Below are 13212 nucleotides of genomic sequence, written 5' to 3'. Positions count from 1 at the left end.
TTGGTGAAATACTGTAGCCTGGTGAACACTCTAAACCCAGAATATTAAAAAGGTCAAAATAATATTAAATTCAGGGCTTTGCAAAATTAAAGAACAGTCTTTCAAAGCACTGACTGGGCTCAGCTCAGAGAGAAAACCAGAGGAATTACAGATACGTGATGCTTTGCACTTAGAAGGATTGTGCTCAAGGGGAATTCTGATACTACATGCTTGTAACAAAATTCAGTAAAAAGAGAAGTGGCTAAATATTAATTCATATCAGTAAAGATTACAAAAGCAACACGAAAGAGGGACTACTGTGAGAAACATCAATCCTTCTTCTGAGCAAATTATTAGAAGGAAAAATAGAACAGCATCAAACTGTATGTGCTGTGGAATTCATTCAGAATCTTTCAGGCTGTTCAACAGGATTCCTACAGGATCACTCAGAGAAAACACGAAGCACATCAATTTCCACAGAAGTGTGTTATTTCAGTTTATTTAGTAAACATTTCCTTAGCAGACACACACACAAACATGAGCATGGATGCCTTAGCTTGGCAAAAGTTACTTAAGCAGTTTTTGAGACTCAACTTCTTGCAGCTCTTCGAGCCAACAGCACGATACCAGTTTAGCTTTATGAGTGCCAGCTATACATATTTTCAGAAAAGCAGTATAGGCTTCTTTATCCAAAATATCTGAAATATGAAAACATTGAACTTGTTTATTTTACTATCATTTATTTATTATTAATAAGCTCTGCTCCAAAGACGATCGTTCCTCACAACTGTTTGGATATTCAAGTTTTTTTTCTGGTTTACACACAGTTTTTTTGGCTATTTCCTGGCTTATCTATCATCTAAGAAAAGGTAGAATAATATAAAAATTAAATAGAGGCCATTAACTTGCACCAAAATGAACCTTTAACAAGAAGTTTTCACTGTTTCTGCCAGATCACTGTATGAGAACTTGGTAGGTCATTAAAAACCCTCTGTGTAAAAGGATCCTTAAAGGGCAGAAGAGCAAATTTACTGGTATGAAGATGAAACTTATATAGTGATAAGAACTCTGCTAATTCACATGGAAGGCTTTCCTACTTTAAAAATTATAGCCAGAAATAAGCAATTAATATATCCAATTTTATATTCTCACCACAGAAGAGTTAAATCTTATTAGATCTGTTTCACTCATCCACTGCTTTTTAATCACGGTAGAGCTCCTACACCAAACAGAGACTTCAGGCTGTTTCCAAGGTGATAAATCAAGAGGCAATATTACATGTGGCAATAAGTTCACATTGTACTTATTTAAACCTTAAAATCTTCTTTGCTGGAGAATCTGCAAACCCCTTCCCTCTCATGTCTCCTCCACCTCCTGCCTTGAGGTGGAAAATGGGTATTTTTCTCACCTTCCCATCAGGCAGTTTCTCAGGTTACTCAAATTCCAGTGGTGTCCTAGCTGTCCTCAGAAGACATCACCTATCCCTTTCTGACCATTTTCATGGACACCTTTGCAAAGGTTATTATTAGAACAGCCAACAGATGTACAATTGTTTTGTTATTGCATGTCTGCCTATATCACACACCTTAACACAAGTTATGGCTGTGCTCCAGTTCCCATTTGCAGTTATGTGTGGCTCCCATAATGCAATATTTGAATGTTACACTCTTCTGGGACACAAAGATTGCATTCATAATTTTATCAGAAGCACTTAAGACATATCAGGCCTTAAATCCTCTGATGCCTCAGCTGTGTATTGATATTCCTGTATCTCCCACAGACTCTGTATCTGTTTATCTGTTATCAGGGATCTACTTAACCCTTTCTAGACTGGATTGTTGCTCTCATGACAACTGAGTTGGAAGAGTTGGAAAAGTTTTCCCACTGAACAGGAAAGAGTCCATAATTTTTTCTCCTTCTATTCCATCATAGCTTAACAATATGAAGCTTTAACACTTCATAAAATAAAGCCACGTTCATCTAACGCAGGTAAAAGAAAGACCAGCATCTGAAAAACCAAATTGTTCTTCCTTCTCTTTCCATGGCTCATAACTTGCATTTTTCAAGTACAGTCTTCAGTTTAAACTCCATTTCCCCCATATCTTCACTTCCTAAAATAATAAATGACTGATTTTGGTCATGACAGACCAACATGGTAAGCAGATAGAATGAATGAAAAGAGGATATCATAAACCATCTTTTTTTTTTTAACTCAAAAGCCTCAAGTACTTTTTAGACTGCTTTATTTTTTTTTCTTTTCTTGCTATTATGTCCTGAGCAGTGGCTTTTACGAGCACAAAGTGCTGGTTTCAGTGGAAGTCTGGAGAGGTCTGCACAAGAACATTAAGCAGGGTTGAGACCCAAGAGACTAAAGCTTTGATCCAGTAATGAGACCATCAGATACACTCCCAGCAGTGTTGCAGATGTGCTGTACAATAAAACAGAACTGCAGCACCAAGAAATGCAGATCTAGAACAACCATACAGACAAAATGATTGGGGAACAGAAGGATAAAGAAATAACGGCTGAAAAATTACTTTCACTCCAAGGGCTGAATTATTATTACAATTTCAACTTCAAAAATACAAACTGCATAAGTAATTTGCATTACAAATATTATCTTCCTATCTGTGAAGTACAAAATGCAGACTAAAAGCAAAAATTTAGCTTTCGAAATCCTGAAAGATGAGATTGAGTCTCATCAGTTATAAAATACCTGATTGAACTACATCATGAAGGAAATATATGTATAGTCTTTAACAGAGAACACATTAGATTCACTTTTAATTAAGAACTTTATCAGGCAGTAGGTAAATGCTGCTACACTTGTATTTCCACAGTGGGGAGACTTCATTTCTTAAGGATAGAGAAAGGACTGTCATTACAGTGAGGTTTTACACTGTGAAAATGGGAACTGTGTTTTTCTATAGAATAACATCCCAGTGCCAGCTCTTATACACAGCAACTGGTTTGTGCTCAGAGTTGGGAACTGTGATTATCTCGAGCTACATCTTGTGTAAGGGAGACCTCTCACCTGCGTCACCTCATCAATTATCACTTAATAAGAAGTGTTACTCCTCTTTCAGTGTTCAACACGGACAGAGATAAATTCTGACATTAGCATAATGAGGTCTAATGTCTCAATAAAGGGCACAAGTCAGTGACTGCTGTGAGCCCCGTCCTATATTTAGCCAGTCCTTTAAAATTCCTAGGGGAGACAGAGCCAAAATATTCTAAGGGTGTGGAGGGTGTTGAAAAGACATTTGAATTAGAACGTGGAAGTGAAACTGAAGCATTTAAGTTGCTTTAGATTTCGAAGCTGAGATAAGAATATTATTGATAGTCAGCAGTTCTGCTTTTGATTTTATCTGTAAGCTATAAAGAAGGAAGATTTCAATGCTCAATTACTCAGAGCAGTTCCCTCTGCACTGGAGGCTTTACTGTGTGCCAGACAAACCTTGTCAGAGAGGTTTGTGTTTTACTTCTCTACATTTCTATCATCTGCTTTATCCATAGACCAGATTTTTAAAGCTACTTTAATTAGTGTAGTTTAAGGAAGATTCATCAGTTCTTAAATTTATACCTTAACTGCTGCATCACATGCCATCCAATACCAGTTACTGAGGCTTTTTTAAAGAGCTGCAATTTATGTTTTATATTATCTGAATTCAAAAGCCTAAATGTGTAATGGTTGTGTTAGAAACACTAATATTTATGAACACAGAAATGGATACCAGTTTGATGCACATAATAAAAAGTAGTAATGCATGAAATACAGGCAGTTAATGCAGATTGCTTCATTTTATGGATGAAAAAAGCAAGAAAGCCACATACAGCCATACATTTACCAACACTCCAGAAAAGGTAAATTTGACATGTCTGTGCTACTCTGCACCATAAAAGACTACTCAGCAAGCACAGAGAAAATGTTACAAATGTGAAATGTAGGCTGGCCACAAAGTGAGCCATAACACCAGTTGGACCAACCCCCCTGTCCAGTGCCCAGACTGAGACATCACCATCAGCCATCCCCACTGACATTGTCACCAGCCTTTGAAATTCCACCCACTTAACACATGGAAATATATTCAATTACCAAATTCTTCTCATTTTTCACTCATGCTGCAACTGTAGTTTTGAGCAGACAGACATGAGCTATGGCAAGGAAATAATAGTTTATTCTCATGGCAGTTGCCAGCTCCTTGGGATTTGGAATGTCCAGCTACTGCTTGGATAATTCAGGAAGAACCAAAGCTTTTCAAGTCATGTTTCCCCAAAACCTGCCATCAGTAACACTCAAGTGACCATTTTTTCAAACCAAAATTAAGTAGCTCATAATCCTGATGGCTCTGGCATTCATTCTAAATCTCTGATAATAATAAATTAACATAAAAACCTCTTTTGCAAGTTATTGTGGTCAACACTTCAAAGGAAGACAATTAGAAAATAATGGTGTATGACTGTAAGTTCTTTGTACTCAGTAGCTGTGTGATCAGACCACTTTTGCTTGGCATATTTAAGACATAGATTTAATTCTTCCTGTAAAAGCATTTGAACTTGGCCCTTCTTCCTCCCAAGAAAAGTTTCAAATCACCACCTTTTAGTCTATCCTTTGCTGAACGTTCCCAGTCTATCAAGTGGAGAAGGGGGTAGAAGATCCCAGAAATCTTTTTTCTCTGGCATGACTTCCTTGGCTATGGGGCCATCTCATCATTTATTCATTTTGTCTTTTTAAGCATTTTGTACAGAAACTGAACAGCTCAGCTGAAAACATGGAAGGAAATGCTTCACTACACATCTGTACAGAGAACTTCTTTTTCCAAAACTTCTAATTGAACAGAATTACCTGGAAACTGTGAACACAAATATAGATATAAAGACTCACAAAAGTTTTCCAACAGCTATAATTGGAGTTTGATTTCAGCTTTAATGTTCCAATCATACATATGTCTAGCCTTCAGCAGTCAAAGTCTAAAGCTTTTATCAAGATATCCAACTTGTGAGTTTTTTACTGTGACATCTAAGAAAAACATGATGTCTCATACTTCTTGGAAGAAAAATGATTTACATTAACTCAGGTGTACAATAGTTATAAAAGCACAGTCTAATCCTGTTAAAGAAATACTTTGACATGCTGCTGATAAGATCATTCTACCCTTGCAGAATGTCAACAGCTAATCATATTCTTTCTCTGCACAGATATTATACTGAGAAATTGACTTTGCCATCTGGCTCTCCAGAATTTTTATCAGGTCTTTTTAATTAGGTTCAAATCATTGATTTCCATTGTTCCCCAGCTTCTCTCTTTTTCAGTCCCGTTAAGGCTGAATCCATTTCCAGTGCACTGCAGTGTTCTCAAGTGGAACCTTAAATGAATAGGATTTTCCCACAGGTTTTCACACTTTACATCTGCTGGCAAAAGTCCTGTCATGCTTGCTTAGTAGTGCATATAATTCAATTTTTGTTTTATTAAGATATGAAGATGACCAATCTATTTGAAAAAAAAAGTGAATCAAACAACCTTAAAAAGTCCAAATGAAAAATGGGCCCAAGGCTTATAAATTCAAGACATCTGCAGGAAGGCTGCAAGGTTAGCTTGCTGTAATTATGATGAACATATTTAAATCAAAGTGGTTATAAAGACTTTCATAAGCCAGGACATATTTCTCTATTAGATTGTTCTGTTGCAATGCTAAAGGCATTCATGTAGCATTTCAAGTTCAGACAAAATGTATAATCTCCAAATATTGCTGTACACCTCAGATACAGATACTGTAAAGTTCAGTTCTTGGAGCAAAAAGCCCTGCAAGACTATTTCTTTTAAACCTTGCACAAAACAGTAACTAAACTACAAAGTAACTTCGGTAATGTCAATCTGTGAGGAATACACTGCCCTTTGTAAGGAAAGTCTTTAGGAATTTGCATTCAAAAGAAAAATTAAAGTCCCTAAATAAATGAAGACTCTCTTTAATATGATTTTCAAATCATGAAAAATCCAGATCTGAACTTCCCTCACAATTTAATAGGGGGAACTCAGAGACCACAACCATAATTTTGTTGGTGTTTTGTTTTTTAACACACAAAAACAAACAAAAAAACCCCAATGAAACGAAACACTAACAAACAAACAAACAAAAAGAAACAAACAAGCAAACATACACACACAAAAACTTGGTTTTGTAACATAAATGCTGAACACTGAGATTGACTGGTCATTTAAATCATTCATTATATACAAATGCCATGCATCTAAAAAAATAAAATATGGCAAACCCTTTGGAAAGGAGATTAAACCCCATCAACCTGGAGCCCACACAACAAGGCTGTCAAAGGTTTCACTCAGAATAACAAGGGACAGCAGCGTTGACTCCAAATGTCACTCCCAAGGCTCTGCACTCACACTGAAGGTCCAAACACACCCCAGACTTCCTGGGCTTCCTCACTGCTGGCCACAGAAACTGCTGCTGTGGAAACCAACACCCTGTGTCTGCTTGGTACTAAAGCAACAACCTTCCTGCAGGGCAGTGCTTTAGTTTCTAATTGAGACATGGAGGATTTATCACTGGAATAATTTCCTTTGTTCCCCTCCAGAAGACAGGGCAAAATACAATAGTGTCACATGTGCAGTGACACCAGCAAGTCTCTTTATCTTGATGCAGTAGATTCAAACAGAACTTTCAACATGGTCACAGGTACTGGAGAGTATTTGGAAATTCAGCCTGCAAAATATTTATTTTCAGTCTGTCTAGAATCAAACAGAGCTTACCTCTCACTGAAGCAATTATAACCCTTGGGAAAATTTTATTCTAAGGGTGTACTAACCCCATATCCACTTAATAATGCATCAATAGCAGAGATTACTTCAAAACATATCAGAGGAGCTCCAGTGCAGTAAACCTAAGGCATAAGGATCAAAAGAAGGTGATGATTTGCAATTAAAGCCAGTCAAGCAGCACACACGCCAGTCCATGGGTGTGAAAGGGGAAAGAAAAGGTGCAGGACAACTTTCTTACATTTTAATTGTAACAATCCCTTCCACCTACTTGAGTTATACACCGTGGGCACTTTCATTGGGAGATAATTGCTTGGAGATTACAACAAGAAAATTGTAAAGCAAAACCAGCAAATAAAATGATACAGCACCAGGCCTGGTGTGTCTCTCCAACACACTGCTGGTACAGGGCCAGGTCTGCCTGAGAATCTCAGTGTTGCTACTGCCATGAAATAACACAAAATCATTGACTCATATTCAATTTGTGAGCTAAAATATTCCCAAAATAATTTCCAGAAGAACTCCTGCTGGACAGCTCCTTCATTTTGTATTCTTGCAGCTCATCATCACAGTCTATGCAGAGGGTATTTCTATGCTCTCGATTCTTTCAGGTATTTAACTTCTATCCCAATTGCAATCCTCAGATTACTGAAATCTGGCAAGCACATTATCTTTTCCATCCTCCTGATCTTTAATGAACCAAGTCAGTGGAAACAGATCACAGGTCAGATTCCTAAGGAAAATTACTTGATACCACCTACAAAACGGAAGTAAAACACAGATAAGTGCTTTTTGAGAGCTCTTTTCTAACCATTTACACACAAATCTTGGGTTAATTTCCTTAGCCTAGTCAGGAAAATTTTATAAAAGTCTCAAAAGTTTTTTTTAAGATCAGAATATGCATCCAGCTTCTCTTCTATGCAAATGCTTGTCTTTCTGCCTTAGAAGATAATTAGACTGGCTTTATAAGATTTGTTCTGCACAGAGCCATGTTGAAGGTTGTCATGTTGGCTCACAGCCAGTATGTTGGGTTCACTGTTTTTTCCAAAATTGAAATTAAGCTTTCTCACCTTTAATCCTCCTGCTCTACTGTTTTCAAAAATCACAGCTGCCACTTTCGGTCTCCCACAGCCTCACCTGTGCCCCAGCACCTCTAAGACCATTTGGAGTGGCTGTGAGATTGATTCAGCCTGTTGGGTTAATTTAACCTGGTCCAACCATCTTGAAAACATATAACCCAACTCTTTTATTTTCTTCTCCTATTAGAGAATATTTTGCCTTTTTGGCATTAAAATTAACTGTTTCATTCAAGAAATCACAATTGGACTTTTTGCTCAAGTAAAACCATATCAAACCCTTGTACTGTCTGAGATTTCTTACTCAGTAACTTTTCATTTTCACTGAGTAGAGATTAAAAAAATGTTTTTCCTTAGTGGTAGCAGAGAGAAGTAACATCTGAATAGTTTTACACAGCTGCACCTCATTTTGTACACTCACCTTCCTGTTTCTGTGCCCATGTATTCCCTCTCAGTAAGCTTGTTCTTCTGTATTATATTTTTAAGATGATTTAACAACTCCTGATTTATCCAAATTGGACTCCTGATACACTTTCTCTCTCTCTCTCCCTCCAGTAAGAGAATTAAGAATAATAAAAGCTGCTGTCTGTTTGCAGTGTCTTTAACCTTATTTCCCCCACTCTAGATTCACATGCAGCACAACCCATGATTTACCCATTTACAGAAATTTCTTGTTTTATTTCATTATCTTCCAGTCTTTCTGAAAGAGCACCAACTCTATTGCTTCATGAGCCATCTCCCAAAGTGGCATTTCACCAGCAAATTCTCCCACAGAGTCTGTGCTTTAACTACATGTGTTGTGGTGATTAAACTGAACTAACAAACCTGCAGTTCAATGGATGTTCACAAGAAGTCCCCAAAGCCTGAGCTTCCCTCTGTGGGGGCGCCTGGATCAGATGGGCATCACCAGAGGGATTTTACTCTTTCTGCTGTGCACTGACAGACCCTTAAATCCTGTCTGTGTTCTAGACATGAGAGTGAGTTATTGTAATGAAATATGACTTTACTTGCTCTTTTCTTTTTTCAATATTATTTAGTATTTAGACTATGGGAATTATTCCTTCAAGTATCCAAATGCCAATTAATAAGCTTAACCCTGTGCCAAGACCTTCAGTTCCTCTTTCTCATTGTGTATATTTCTCAAGTCTTTCATAAGAATCCAGATGCACATTTGATAGAGTAATATTATTCCTCTGCTTGTTCCTCTTATGACATTATTTTGAGTAAAGTTCTCTAATTTATAATCCCTGTCCACTTAGTTCTTTACACAGTTACAAGTGTTATTTCTTGCTCTAGAGATTGCTCAACCACTTAGAAATAATTTAGAGATTTTTTTTTAAATTGATCAGAGACATTTTTGATGATTCATTGTTAAATGACTTTTGCTCTACTTCATTTCATGATAATACATTTGAAAATATGTCATTTTCTATGCTGTGAGAAGTTTACCTTGATGGTTTTTTTGCCCTCAGAGACAGGAGAAATCAGTTCCTTACATAACTAAAATGCAGGCTAAGTCCACATGTCAGACTCCATAAGTGATCTAGAATGATTAACTCAGGTATACAAATGCTCTGACAGCTTCATGCTTTCACTGCAGAGGATGAAGAGTCTTGCAGGAGTCTGCAGAATACTCCTGACACATTTTAGCCAGCTCCTGCAGACTGATAAAAGCACAGCCACAGCAACACAGTTCACCTCTTCAGCTTAAACAGATTTTCCACCTTCCAGTGAATCTGCCTATATTAGAGCCTAATAAGTAAACTCAGCCAAACAAAAGCTCTCAAGTATTTCACCCAGTTGTGAAGGTTAATCCATGCTCTCCCACAACCACTTTTCTTCAAGGTGGTAGAAGGAAGAGCCAAGCTCTCTGCTGTGAACATTCCTTTGCTGTGGGAAATCAGTAACGTGGGTGATGACTTCTCAATTGCCCCTCTGATCCATATTCCTGCATTTACCACAGTTCACCTTCTTCCCAGCTCAGTTTCCTTCATGGCTATGCCACCACCAGCTACTCACATTAACAAGAAACTTTTCCATGTGATATTTTAAACAACCCAAACAATTTAATTGCACTCTGCAGAGTTTATGAACTATTAACTGTACTTGAGAACTATACCATTGAAGAACTATACACATATATACATAAAAGGACAAAACTACCATTACCTCTTCCATGTCTCTCTTCTCTCTCCTGTGATGAAAACCACGCTGATGATAAAGAGAGAAAGAACAAAGCAAGAAGACAACGTGCATAGTCATTTCTTCTCCCACCATCCCCAGGGAGGAGGCATCCCACAGTCAGAACCCAGATCAGCACAGACACAGCTGCAACCCTGACTTTAACACCTCACAGGAACAGCCAGTCATGGGTTGATTGGGAACCACAACTCTTTGTGCCAACCGCAACAGCTCTGCCCCAGAGACTAAGCCGTTCATTTTATGACAATATATTGAAAATTGATTATACACAGAATAATTGTTAAAAATCCACTTTGTGTAGAAGATAAGTAATGTGCCGTTTGTTTATCAACTTTAGAGTTTTTCTGAAGATATTCGGTGTTTTCTGGCAATTTGTTGAAACCTTTCCTTTTTTTTTTTTTGGGGGGGGGGGAGGGTGTTGTTGTTTTGTGTTTTGGTTTTTTTAATCCACAATTCTCACCACTAAAAAGCCTAAAACCTCAATAACACCTCTTAACTGTCTCTTAGCCTGACATACCCACACATGCTGATCAAATCTGCCTAACCCACATTGCCAAAGAAGTAAAAATAATAATAATTACACTAGTTAATGATGTGCCTGCCTGGAAAACCTGTGTCCTGTGTGGCCACTTCTGGCAGCAGGAATTGAAGCCCAGCCCAGCGTGTTTTGCCAGGAGTCCTGCACTGCAGCCCCGCTCGCTGCGCCTGGCACTGGAAGTTGTGGTGTGTGGCACGGAGAGCCTTCCATATGCTGTTAACCTTTTCAGCCACCGCCGAACAGATGGGCTCGGATTAGCTGTTGACGAGCTGTTAATGTAACTATCCATCAATGCCTTTAATTACAGTTTTCTTGTTTTCAAAACAGCCCATATTGATTTTTTTTTTAAAAAGCAGAACATAAAATAAACTGCTCTGTAAACACAGAATAGACTTATAAACACAAATAGACCCAGACAGTGCTGTTCTTTCTCGTGCTGTGAACGTGGATCTGTATAAAATTACCAAAAATATATTGGAAATATAAGTGATTTTAATGCATGTCAACGGTTCCTTTGGACCACCTCTACTGAGGACAACATTTCAATCACCTGTTCCCACAATCCATAAATATGCACTACATAAAAGTTTCTATTATGAAAAATATTCCTGCTTAGAAAATGTAATTACAAAAATGTATCATTTCCTGCTTTGGGAAAGAATAGACACATTTCCATAAATACCTTATGGATGAAAAATTACTCTGCCTTCACATAGTTAGGATATTGGTTTGGTAAACTCTCTGAGGATACTACAGTGAAAGCTATTTCATTTTTATTTTAATTACAGTGAATTACTCGTTAAATGAAAAAAAAAAAAAAACAAAAACAAACAACAAAACTTTTCCACAGATAACAGCTTCACATACCAAATTTTCTTCCTTCAGGAACCAGTTAATAGGCAATCCCATTTAATATAGTCCAAGCCATTTTATTAGCATGTTGTCTGTGCAGGTAATTCCATCAGTCAGATGTGCACTTGCCAGAGATGAAGTTTCTCCTGTCCTGGATACCACACTTCTCCCAGTCTTTCTGCTGGAAAAGCCAGTGGGAAAACTAATCATGAAAACCTGTTTTAACATTTTACTATTTAAATGCCACAAATCAAAATGTTTAAGACATTACACGGGTTTTTCTAACAAAGACAGTCTGGAATAAGGTGTGCATTAAAACATAAAATATTGCTGAAAAGGCACAAATCTTTGGGAAGATTTATAGACACAAATGAACTAACTGAACCTATAACTGCAAATCATTTTAATCTTGTCTTCAGGAAAAGGTTATGTCAGGTATAATAACTTTCTTTGATTTAGGATGGTTGAATTCTTATAAATAAGAGTTTCTATTTTTAGAGAAGAAAAGTCTACAAGAACTCTTCACCTTTAAACTCTTGAGAGTTGTGTTATAGGAGAAAGAGTTACCTTAACAAGGTGAGCAACAACAAAAAGAAGTAATTTTGGGATATCTCTACCATTTTCCTCCACTGCATTACCTGGAATGACAGCAATTTAGAGTAAACATTAGGGTTTTACTTCCATGAGGGTAAATAGTGGTGTATGGAATTGTGAATGTTGCCCATGGTAAACTCAGGCAACTCTGCTGTGCTGCATTTATCTGCTTAGGACCACATGACACTAATCTCCAAACCATAAGCTAAAAATAATAGTGAATTAAAAGCTACTTTTCATGTCTTTCTTCCCACCAGGGTCATTACCCCAAAGTCTTCATTCCAAAAAAGTGCTAAAATTGTTTCTTTTTAAATCAAGAATCTTATTTTTGCAAGAAGGAACGTTTGGAAAGAGGAAGACAAATCTCAACAGACTTTGGCTGTTTCTGTGTTATTGAATCACAGTTGGGTGATCAGAGATATTAAATAATCCTTAGCTTTGGGTACCTGTAAACTCCCATCCATCACTGCTAGAAAAATTAACCAGAGGTGAACAAACATATTTCTTCCTTCACACTTCACCATTTTAAATTCTAGTGGTTGTGCACTGACTACACAGACTTGCTGCGTGTTCTTTACCACTTGAGAACTAATTAAGGTTTTCCTGAGTCCTTTTTGCATAAATTCTTTTTTAACATTAATAAAGGCAACAAAGCTGCAAGAAAGGAGGAAGGGAAATAAGAAAAAAGAATGGGAAAAATGAGTCTGATATTCCTCCTGAATTATTTGGAATGTCAAAGTGCCAGGCAAACCTGTAGGTATTTTGCCTCAGGGTTTTACCTTAGTAAGGTTCAGTGGTAGTAGGAGGGGAAAAAAGTCATGCAAACAATGGTATAACTGCAGAAAAAGACAAGAAAAAACCCAGATTCTGTCTCAATATATATAAACTGTGTGGTTTTATACACATATACATATGGATATACTGTGCACACACACACACACATATTAATCATATATTGAACAAAACACAACTTCTTTAAAATACATTAATCAGTGCTAATGGTATCATGGAACTATTAAAAAAATAAAAATGGTGAGTATTTAATAGGTATTTTGATCCCTTTGCAGATATGTGTGGCCAAGGCATGACATAACACACTGTATTAATAATGTATCAACCCAGCCAAGGTCTCCTTCTGTCACCACCCCTGAACTTTTTTTTCAATGACTGCTCAAAATCAGTTGCAATTTATTCTGATG

This window comes from Pithys albifrons, chromosome 14 (genome assembly GCF_047495875.1).
Source record: "Pithys albifrons albifrons isolate INPA30051 chromosome 14, PitAlb_v1, whole genome shotgun sequence".
Lineage (NCBI taxonomy): Eukaryota > Metazoa > Chordata > Aves > Passeriformes > Thamnophilidae > Pithys > Pithys albifrons.
The sequence above is the reverse complement of the archived record's forward strand: the minus strand, read 5'-3'. Positions refer to the sequence as shown.